General features: G+C 48.4%; 1 pseudogene; it reads left to right on the forward strand.

Annotated features, from left to right (window-relative positions):
• The first annotated feature begins 460 nt into the window (after positions 1–460).
• LOC107516028 lies at positions 461–5546 on the forward strand (annotated as a pseudogene).
• Positions 5547–11970: the final 6424 nt, after the last annotated feature.

An 11970-nucleotide genomic window follows, 5' to 3' on the forward strand; every position in this document is an offset into this window, starting at 1 on the left:
CTGCCCTGTACATGACGTGCGGGAGGTCCATCTGCGTCCACTCCCACCATCGTGGGACATTCCACTGTGTGAATGCAGCGCCACCCGTGAGAGAATATCTGGGTGCTTTCCCATCTGGGTGAATGTTCCAGAACACGTCTTTCGGTGAGCATCTGCGCGTGCCTGCGCTTCTCCTATGTTCAGCCTTGGCTCAAAGCAGGGAAGAGCCGTCGCTAGGAAAACAGGGATAACGGTAATAGTCCTGACATCCCGGGACGTGGGAACGACGCTGCTCCTCATCGCACGGGGTTGTTGTAAGGCTTCTTTATGCCTGGTACATAACAGGCGCTTGATAAATGTCACGTGCCAATTGAATTATTATAAAACAATAATCATGGCGATTATGTTTTATGTGCAGAGGAGGCAACGCGTGTGCAGAGGGGGAAAGGGACCGGAGTGTGAAAGGCGGAGGGATGATGCGGTGGGTGACGCCCCACTCCTCCCTCGCACCCATTTCTGTTGAATATATTGAAAGAAACAGCACAGACTGAACTGTTTCCCCCAGGAAAGGGGCCGGGCTCTTAATCCGTGAGAGCCGGGAAGGGCGGGGTCCCACGGTGGGGAGGAGTGCTGCTCCCAGATAACAGGCAGAGGTGACAGCGGCTGACACTGGCGCTGCATTCAGAGCCTCTTACTGCTACCGGCCTGGTGGATTCTCGTAACCCCCCGGAAGGTAAGTCCAGTAGTATTATTACTCTCGTTTTGTAGATGAGGACGCTGAGGCACAGAGAGGTTAGGTGACCTGCCCAAGGCCACACCGCCAGTGAGAGTTTGAGTTTTTAAAGCCTGCTCGCAATTACTCTGGGGATGAAAATCATATGAAAGCAGAGCGCCAGACCCAAACGGACGCCCCGGGAGTGGCCTGGCCTCCCGGCAGCAACTCATTTCTGTTGCTTCAGCCATGGCTAGAGTCTTGGGCAGTGGGGGCCAGGTCACCCTATGCCAAGTGTTGACATGTATTAACTCCTCAAAGCCTCCCAAAACCCAGGGGGAAGATTCACCTCAGTGACTCTCGTTTCTCAGACGGGGGACCTAGAGAGAGCCCGCTGAAACTGAGCTGATAGAGGAGCAGCGTGCTGTCCTTTCTTCTAACTCTCCGGAATGTAAGATGTTTGCATGATAATGTGATAATGTTCCAGGATGAATTCCCTGAGCAGGGACTATGTTCAAAGACTTAGCTGTTACTCGCTTAGCTGAGTGACCTCAGGTAAGTTACTTAACTTCTCTCTGCCTCATCTGCAGAATGGGTATAATGACAGTATTAAAGTTAGAGCGCAATAAGGATTAAACAGTACAACATTTAAAGTGCTTTAAGCCATGCCCGGCACATAGCATGAGATGCTAAGTGGTGGCCTCTAATAATAATATCAATGATACCAAGGATAATAGTTATTGCTGTGATAGACTATGTCGCTTCTCCGCTCAGCGCCCTCTCATACTTCCCGTCTCATGTGGAATAAAAGGTAAAGTCCTTACAATGCCCTCACATGACCCCTGATGTTTCTCTGTTCCTAATTCCCCCTAAGCTCCTTTGTCTACCCCACTCCAGTCACGCTGGCGTTCTCCATGTTCCTTGACCGTGACCAGCATGTTCCCACCTCGGGGCCTTTGCACTGGCCGTTCTGTCTGCCTGGAACTCTCTTCTTCCAGATGCCCACCCAGCCCTCTCGCTTGCGTTCTTTGTGGCTTTTCTCAAACATCACCTCCTCAGAGAAGCCTTCCCTGACCACTCCTTTAAAATTCGAACAGAGAGAATTAAAAATTCCCCGTGTAATATTTTGTCCATTTACCATAGCACTTGTGAGCTTCGGAATTACTGGGTATTTTGCTTATTTATTCTGTTCTCTCTGACTCCTCCAGTCTTGCCCCCTACTGCAGGGGTCCCCAAGCCCTGGGACATGGACTGGTACTGGTCCGTGTCAGGAAATGGGCCACACAGGTGGGCAGCGGGTGAACAAAGCTTCATTCATATCTGCAGCCGCTCCCCAGCGCCAGCATCACCTCCTCAGCTCCGCCTCAGATCCTCAGGCATTAGATTCTCATGGGAGCATCAGCCCCTGATGCCACAAAGGTTGGGGACTGCTGCCCTACTGTGTGTCAAGTGCCTGGAACAGAGCAGGCACTAGGGGGCTGTGTTGAATGAATGAATGAATGAATGATTCATAGAGAATTCAACCTATTCTTTTTCCTGCTTTCCTAACACTATCATTACTTTTAAAAATTGCTCTGGGAGGATTCTAGAAATGTTCTGTTTCTTAGTCCCGTGGCCGGTCACACAGTCGTGTTGAAGTCGATTGTGAAACCTAGCGAGTGCACCTGTGTGAGGCGTGTACTTTGCTGTCTGTGTGCTTTAAGACGACCCAGTTTCTGTAAAAAAAAAAAAAAAAAAAACGAAGCTGACAAAATTGCTCCAGAGTCACATTTTTCATTGCACCAAGCTTCAAAATTGCAGTTGAAGAAGAACCAAGTCAAATACTTTTGCCGTGAATCCATAGGAACTTTTTCCCCTCTTGATGGATAATCAGATTCTAATGTTTTAAATTCTAGAATTCCAGGCCTATGATAGCAGAGCGTTTTCACGTTTCAGTGCTCTAGAACTTCATGGTCCAATCAGGTAGCCGCTAGCCTGGTGTAGCTATGTCAATTAATTAAAACAAAGTCAAACGGAAAATTTAGTTTCTCAATTGCCCTGGCCCAGTTTCAGATGCTCTGTAGCCACTTCCAGCTGACGGCTACTGGAGAGCACAGCATGGATATAAAACATCATTATCAGCATTGAAAGTTCAATCAGACACGGTGCCACGTGTAATAATTGGTTAGGGTTCCAAGAGTTTACTATTTTGGAATTCCAAGAGATTTGATCTTGAGCGCATTCTAACATGGCAACATTCTGGAATTCCAGATGCTCATGAGCCAGTGTTCTGACACGCACTTTCTAGAAGTCCGATATTCTAACATGCTGGGATTCTAGGCTGGACGATTCTAGAATTCCAAGATGCGAACAAGCTAGTTCTCGCATCGTGCCGTTCTAAAATGCCAGTATCTGAAGGCGCCGAGGTTCTCACGTTGTCGCATCTCAGTGTCTCAGATGCCGATGGGCTTCGGTTTCTACCCTAGAGCATTCCGAGGGTCTCGGAGACTTCACCTGAGGTTTCATGGCCTTTGTCTCCTATCCAGGTGTCTGGGGACGAGATGGAGGACACTTCTCTCAACCACGAGGACAAGCAGTATAGCGAGACTCTGGACGTCCCTGTGAACTGCTCAGGTGGCGACTGCACCCCCACCGAAGCTGTCCGCTTGGCCTTACTCCTGCTGTTAGTTGTGGTCTTTCTGGTTGGGGTGTCGGGCAATGTCATGCTTGCCTGGGTGACCAGGGTAGGGTCCCTCCAGAAAATCAGCACCATCTAGTTCTACTACCTTGCCGTGAGAGACATATACTGCTGTCTGAGTCTCCCCACCCTGGTGCTGCCCATCGCCCTGCGGGGTCACTGCCCATATAGTGTGACGGGCTGTTGGGCCCTGCCCTTTGTCCATGTACAACAAGGTCCTACTCCTGACTCTTCTCAGCTTGGACACCTTCCTGCTATTCCTCAAGCCCACCTAGTGGACTGAGGATCGGTGGCTATATTGGGTGCGGGCAGCCCATTTGACAGCCTGATTCTTGGCCTTGCTGCTGGCCGTGGCCTTGGACATCTACCATCAGTTGCTCCTGGAGCCCTACCCATCCCAGCTGGACTGCATGTTGGACTACAGGAGCTGGACGGTAGCGGCGAACACAGTGATTGCCATCCAGTTTCTTTTTGGCTTCCTGGTGCCGCTGGTGGTCATGGCCAGCTGCCACGGTGCGCTCTTGTGCCATGAAGGCCGACACCGCTGGCCCCTGGGCATGGCTGCTGCGGTGTGTTTTTTGGTCTGCTGGGCCCCCTACCACGTGCTGGGACTTGTGATCACCACGGCTGCTCCATCCTCCATGCTTTGGACCTGGGCCCTGCTGGCTGAACCTTTTGTTGTGGGACTTGCACTGGCTCACAGCTGCCTCAATCCCATGCTCATCCTGTATTTCGGGAGGGCTCGCCTTTTCAGGTCGCTGCCAGCTGCATGTCGCCGGGCCCTGAAGCCCCAGGAAGTGAGAATGAAAGTGTGATCAATAGGAATTCCAGCAGCCATGACCAGGTCCCAGGTCTCCGAGACAGAGATGAGGCCGGAAGGAAGCTAGTTCTTAATCTTCCTATCCCATTTCACAAAACGGAGCTTCAGGCACAGGTAGATCTAGGGGCTCAATGATAGAGTCATTTATTCCTTTATTCACGTGACGAACATTTATTAAGTGCCTGCTATGTGCAAGATGGGGCACTGAGACGTAACAGTGACCCAAACTGACACAGCTCCCTGCCCCATTCTCATGCTCTGGTATCCTCTCCCTTCCCTCTCCTCTCCCTGTTGCTGAGAAGGTTAGGAAGAAGACTAGGAGTCTGGAAATGCATTAACTAACATGGAGAAGGGAAAGGGGATGAATGGCAATGCTAGCATCCCCCAGCCCTGTCTCCATGGCTTTTTACGAAGTTTCACTGCAATGCTGGCTTTGTAATTTATTAATAGTTACTGTCAGGTGAGTAAATACAAGATACAGCCAACTCCTAGATTCAGCCTCAAGGCCACCACTGTGTTCTCAGCTATTTCTCCTGAAGTATCGTTTTCTTATCCTCTAAAGTATCCTTTTCTAGTCCCTAGAGCAAGAAATCTCAGAATCAGTCAGGTGTGTGTGCCCTCCCTGCAATGTGACCTTGTGTGCACGTCCACACTGGCTTCTGATGACCTTGTTGCTCCAAACACCAGGCATCCTGCCAGGACTGCAGGCCTCTCTCACGACTCCTCCCCTCCCCCATAGTTCGGTCTCCATGGGAGGGTCCTGAGCTACTGTCATCAGATGAAAATAGAGACATCCTATCCAATTTGGATTTCAGATCAACAAAAAGTTTTTTTTTTTTTTTAGTTTGAGTATGTCTCAGTCAACATTTGAGACATCCTTAACATTAAAAAATTATTCGTTGTTGATTAGAAATTCATATTTAACTGAACAGTCTTTAATTTTTTTTCCCCTAAACCAGGTGATCTCATTCAGAGCAGAGAAGCTTCCTGGTCTGACTTAGATTTTAATAGGCTACCTCTGCTTGTTGGTGGAGACTGAGCTGTGGGGGAGGGGAGAGGGAAGGGAGACGATATCAGGGTAATGGATAGTGCGAGGGGTGATGGCGACTTGGATGAGGGTAATAGCAGCAGAAGTGGGGAGAGGGAGCCAGGGAACGGACTGATTTTGAGGGGAAGGCCATGGCCAGTCTTTGTAGCTTGGTACTCTTGACCTCTCTCCACCGCTGGACACGTACTTAGACTCTGTAGTGTGGTGACTGAAAAAAATGACTCTTACTGGAAAATTACTGCTTGGCTATGTCCATGGGAATATAGGCTGTCACCCATAGGAATATAACATTCTAACAATAAGCTTTCTGCTTCTGTACCCCTGCTTGCACACCCATCCTGTGGGTCGACAGGTAGTGAATAGAAGAAAAATAGACCTTTGTGTTTAGACAGAATGAAGAATGGGATTTTGAGCTTAAAAACTCTGTACCTTTACATTTCGGGGCTGCTTAATTTGGGGTCTGCGTACCCCTGGCAGATCCAGCTGGCTGAACAAAGAATGTTTCCTGTAGCTCACTGAGTTCCGGTGGTCCGTGTTTCTTTCGGGGGCTGGTGGCTAGAACAGTAGCAGCCAGAACAATGCCCCTCAAAGATGCCCACATCTTAACCCCCTGAACCTGTCAATATATGGCCTCATATGGCAAAAGGGACTTTGCATGTGTGATTACGTGAAGGATCTTGACATGAGAAGTTTGATCCAAGACTATCCAGGTGGGCCCAGTGTCATCACAAGGGTCGTTCTAAGGAGGAGGCAGGAGGACAAGGGTTAGTAGCAGGAAGTGGACAGTGGAAGCAGATGTCATAGTGATGTCGGAAAGCGGGCCACAAGCCCAGGAATGCAGCAGCCTCTGAAAAAGGCCAGCAAACGGATTCTCTCTGAAGCCCCCGGAAGGAAAGCAGACCCGCCAAGGCCTCCATATTAGATTTCTGATCTGCAAAACTCACTTGAGTGCATTTGTGTTGTTTTAAGTGACTCAGTTTACGGTAACTTGTTAAGTGACCACGTGAAACAAATATGAATCCTGTGGGCTGTTTCTTTTCCTGCCTCTGGGCCCCTTCTCAAGCTGGTGCCGCTGCCTGGAATTCCTTTCAGAACTATGTTGCCCAACTGGTCACCACCAACTGTCTGTGGCCATTCAAATTCCCTTTCTTTCCATTAATTTAGATTAAAAATAGTTCCTTGGTCACACTAGCCATTGTTCAAGTGCTTCATAGCTGCACGTGGCTGGTGGCAACCATATTGAGCAGGGCAGATATAGAATAGGTTCATCATCACAGAAAGTCCTGTCAGGCAGAGGTTGCTCTAGAATCTCACCTGCTCAGACCTTTTAAGTCACACATGAATACGGGACAGCACCTTACCCGTAGTTTTACCTTTAAGGTAATTCTTACAACAAGCCAGAGAGGTGCGGGAGATGCTTTATTTTATAAGCTGAGGCCCAGGGACAGGAGGTCATTTGCCCAAGATCACACAGTCAGGAAGTTCTAGAGCTGAGGTTTGATCCCACGTTTACTTGACCCCCGTGCCCTTGCTCTTGATTATGGCCAATTTCCTTCAGCACTTTGCTCATGTGACACTTTCTCCAGCGAGCCTCCCTGATTCATCGTCCTCCAAGGAAGGCAGTAGTGTTCTCTTTTCTGAGTTTCTGGAACACAAGTTCCTGACTAAACTGTAAATTCCCCAAGAGTGACATCTGCGTCACTTTAATTTCTGTCTCTCCTCCACCCACGCCAGGCCTTAGAAAGAGCCGAACTACTTTTATTTCTTTACACCTCTTTTTCTTCTAAGTAGATTGTGAGCTCCCCTTGATGGTGGAGATCCCTTTCTTGCCATCTTTTTTTTTTTTTCTGTATCTAATATAAGGACACACAGTAGGTCCTCAGCAATACATATTTTACCCCTAGTATATTGTTCAGAATTCTCCTACACGAATGATTAAGACTAAAACTGCCTTGTAGAATGAATTATGTCCTGGAACAGTTTGTATATTCAGGAGAGTTTTTGCTACTTTGAAAGATTTTATAAAAAATCTTTGTGGTGTTTTGAAATTTATTTCCATTTCTTATTGTGTCAGTCTTTTTGTTAAAAGAGCCAATTTCACAAAAGCTTTCAAACATACACTGTGCAATTTTTAGGTAGATGTCCGTCGATCATTAATCTTTCTTATGTGTTGTACCTTCTTGTTTTTTGTTTTTAAGTTTGTTTTTTCTTTTCTTTTTTTTTTTTTTACCCATGAATGTATAGACTTCCTTAAATTTCCAAAGAACAAGGGCTTAATGGCTTTTTCATGAGCTAGTTTTAAGTTTGCTACTCAATCCTGGTTTGGTGTTTGTAACTTCCGTCTTGATTTCATATTGTGGTTTACTTCTCATTTTCCTTTAAAAGAGTCATAGTTCTGTTTTGCATATTTTAAGCAGAGTGTTTAGTCAATTTCTTCTTCTTCTTTGGGTAATGGCATAAGAATTGACCTCTCTATGTTCAACTTGTTCCTCAAAGGTTTGAAAATTATACCCGTCAAAAGTTCAGAAATAAAAGAAGTCAAACCAATGAATCACTGAAGTCATAATTAATAAAGGCTTATTGTGCAGATATCAAAAAACAGTTTGCGAGAGAGTAAACCAAACCAAAAGATGAAATGAATCTTAGGCATATATTGTCATAAAGCAGTGACTGTTTATTCTTCACAGCGATTGTTTATGATATTAGAATTTTCTTAAATAACAGGGAATTAGTCAGCGGTTACCTCATACCTACCTTGGGAAATAGTTCAAGTTGTGCTTATAATTTCCGGAAGCATAAGCAAGAACTGATTCAGGTCAGTCTTGCAAAATAAGCCAAATTCAGCTTTGTTTCTTTGACTCAACAGGTGACTCAACTGGTTTTGTCTGCTTAAGGAATTTTGAAAGTTGGTCCCCGTTAGGTTTTGATTTTAACACACCCAGTTTCCCATTCGACGTCCTAACTCAATGTCCAATCCGTAACTAAGACTTAATATGCTCAAAATAAAACTCAACCTTCCTCCTGCATCTTCCCGATCCTAGTTCATGGCAACTGCATATTTTCAGGCATTTCGGGAAAATCTTTGGGGCCATCCTTGACGCCTCTCTTTCTTTCACATTCCATGGCCAATCTGTCAGCCTATCTCTCCAGGTCCCCCCTTAAAATTCCTTCAGGATTCGACCACTTCTCACCATCTTCTCTGCCATCGACCTGGTCCAGCCACCACATTCTCTCATCTATTCCAGCTGCCTCCTACCTGGTCCCCTTTTCTTATCGTGGTTCCCTACTGTCTGTTTCCCACACGGGTACTAGAAGATTCTGTTAAAATCTAAGTCAGATGGCGTCTTGCATTTGTCCTTTGCTCAGATTCCTCCCAGGGCTGCCAGCTCACACAGACGAGAAGCCCAAGTCCTCAGCATGGTGTGTATGATCCGTCCACCTCCTCTCCCCACTTGGTTCCCTGCTACACACACCCACACTCACTCCAGCCGCTACGCCAGCTTGCCGGTCCTTGAATCCACCCAGTCTGTCGCCAGTCGCCATCTCATTTTTTCTATTTGCTGTTTCCTCTACCTAGAATGCTCTCCCCGAGGGGTCTTCACGGTTCCACTGTTTTCAGCTTTCTTTTTTCAGCTCTGCTCAGATGCCACTTTCTAGATGTCTCTGACCATGGTACTTTAAATAGCCTCACTTTTTGCCCCTTTCCTGCTTTGTTGAATTATAATGAATAAATCTCGGGAGTGTTTTAATAGTGTCTGGGCCCCGGCCAGTATTGTAACCCAACGAGGGGGCTCTGGCCCAACCCCCTCCTCTTCGCTGGGTTAAAATCCGAGCATCCTGGTGATTACAGAATGCAAACGGCCATTCAGGGCCGCGGGAGCGGGGTGGGGGTGGGGGGACGAAAAGGCTCAGAGCCAGTTTCTGACGCAGCGCCTCTTCCGGCCCCTAGAGGGCGAAGCGTCACCCGCGACTCAGCCCGAAGCGGGGGAGGCGGGGAGCCGCAGCGTGAGCGGGCGCAGGCGCAGAGTGATGCTAGAGCGTTCGCGGCTGCCCATTGGCTCCTCCATCCATGGTGGGGCGGGGCCGAGCCGCGGGGTTGACGTACGCAAGCGCAGGACCAGCTCTGGGCGCGCGGCGAGCGCTGGAGACTGGAACCTGAAGCGCTCCCCGCGGTTATGCAGGTGACTGGCGCTTGTTGGGCGGTCGGAGTCGGTCCGGGTCCGTGGTGTCCAGGGAGCGAGCTGAGGGATGGCGGGAGATCCCAAGATGAGGAAATTTGTTGGAGGAAGGGCCAGGAGAAGCGGACGGAGATGGAGCCTGAGCGTCCCGAAAGAACCTGGGGGCCAGAGGGGCCCGAGGAATCGTGGTACGACAAGAAGCTGCGAGAAAGTGAGGGACGGATGGTCCGGGAGGTCGGGAGAGGAGGAAAGCTGAGAACGAGAGAGGTTGAGGGAAAGAAACTGATGGGTTCGACTGGGAGAGGCTCACAGCGACTACGCGGGAAACGTTTTCGCCCGGGAAATTGGAGGTCAGAAGCTGACGCAGAAAGATTAGAGTGGGAACTGCGGAGCAGAAACAGATGGAAGAGGGCAATTTAAGTGCGCAATGTAAATATTAGGACGAGAGGCGGAATCATTAGGAGAAACTAGTAGATATGGAAAAATGGAGACATTGAAATATGGAGAACCTGACAAGAAACTGACATGGGCGGGGAGAGATGCCGGCCCGTGAACAGGATGGACTGAAAAAGACAGGACAATGAGACCTGAAGATGAAGACCCGGAAAAAGGAGCAATAGGGAGGCAAAGAAAACCTGTAAAAGCTTCGAGCCTAGAAAAGAGAAACCAAGAGGTGGTCAGAGACATTGTGAGGAGAAACTAATAGATTCAGGAACTCTAAAAAAGGTAGCTTAAAAAGAGTTAGACCCCTTGAGAGCCGTGGGGAGGCTCTCAATTGGGCTGACGTGCCTACACAGGCGTTTTAGAGCCTGAGAGGGATGCTCTCTTTCATTCTGAGACCCGCAGCATGGCAGGAGTCTTTCACTGCCCTTTTGCTCTTACTTCCTACCTAGAGTAGGGGGTCCGCTGAAGTTGCTCTGGCATTACCTAGTCCAGGTGTTTAATAAGTGATGTGCCCTCCCCACAGGCTGAGGCTCCTGTGGGAAACAACTTGCCAGTTTGCCAGTTCTTCCTCAGATGACCCTGTATCGGGCTCTAATTATTCCCCAAGTTGACCCGGTTTCCCCTGACACCGCAGAGATCGAAGCTCCAAGCTCTGGTCCTTGAGGGCCTGGAGAGACGCAGCAGAGCAAGTGGAAGCATTGCCAATGCCATTATGAAGGCAAGTTGTGGCCTTTTGAGTGTAATTTTTTCCAGGTTGTATGTCCCTGGTTCTCGCTGTTTTTCCTGTGTTAGTCACCATTGGGAGAAAGCACTGGACTTGAGCGCTAGTTACTGTTTAGCTTCCATGTACCAGGCTAGGTGATAAACACTGCCGTGTTTTGAGGGATACTGTGTGCATTTGATAGATGAAGAAAACAGGCCTCACAGAAGTTAAATTGCCACTGATCACACATCTAATAAATGATGAAGCAGAGGTTCAAACCCAGATGTGCCCAACTCCAAAGCCTTTACCTTGGGAAAGCTCAGAACCCTTTTAAGAGTCTGTGCTGGACTCCCCTGCAGGAAACTGCACCTATGCGGTATGGTCTATGTTAGTTAGGACACAGGCATCTGTGAGGCAGAAACCCACCTTTAAGCAAAAAGACATTTTCTTGTGTAGCTGGGTAGTGGAGGGTTGTAGGGAACTAAACAACAGGCACTAAATGATGTCGCCAAGCTTCTGCCCCCTCCCTCTTCTCTCCTTGTAGTGGCTCAGTGACCGTCCTTGTGTCAGTTGCACTGTGCCCACGTGTAGGCTTTTCTCTGGGGAAGAGGATCATCTTCAGAAGATACTACCAAGAGCTCCGGGTTTATGTCGGCCTTGCCTAGCCACAGTAGATGAAATCAGGACTTTCTAGTAACCCAGTGTGAATTCCAGAGAAGTCTCAGTTAACTCGCCTTGAGTGGTGTCCACATCTCAGTCCACACACTGGTTCAAGGGAGTTTAGGGTACTATGATTGGCTATACCTTTGTCACTTGCCTAGCCAATAGGGTGTCTTTGGTTTAAAGGCCATCAGAATCACGTGGATTCCAGGAAGGGCTTCTCTCCAAAGGAAGGTGCCTCCTTTTGGGAAGAAGAAGAAAGTGGTGTGCCGGGCAGCAAATGCGATAGGCACAAAACGCAACACTTGCCAACGTGTGCACTTCGTCTTGCTTAATCAGTAGACCCAGAGTACTCTTTCATAGACCACACCTCTCGTGGTTTTGGTCAGGGGAGGCTCCCACAGACTCCTGGGCTTCCTGTATCACAGCCCCAGTCACTGGATTGTTATTCTGGTGACATGTGCGCATTGCATGTGAGCATGACCCTTCTGGGGGCTCAGGTGACCTTACTCTATTGTCCCTTTAGTCCAGTCTTGCGAAATAGGCTTTCAATAAATATTTCTCAAAAGGAATGAGTGTCTTCTAGTCTCTTCCCTAGGCGTTTAGGGCCTGAAACTCTAGGATGAACTAGTGTCCATCCCAGCGATCACTGCAGGAGTCGTGATGTGCCCTGTGAGTCACCAGCTTGACCCTGGCCACTTACTCTGCTGTCGCCTGTGGCGATCCTGTGCCACTCCTGAGTTTCTTGT

The sequence above is a fragment of the Rousettus aegyptiacus genome, unplaced genomic scaffold, assembly GCF_014176215.1.
Source record: "Rousettus aegyptiacus isolate mRouAeg1 unplaced genomic scaffold, mRouAeg1.p scaffold_m13_p_14, whole genome shotgun sequence".
Classification (NCBI taxonomy): domain Eukaryota; kingdom Metazoa; phylum Chordata; class Mammalia; order Chiroptera; family Pteropodidae; genus Rousettus; species Rousettus aegyptiacus.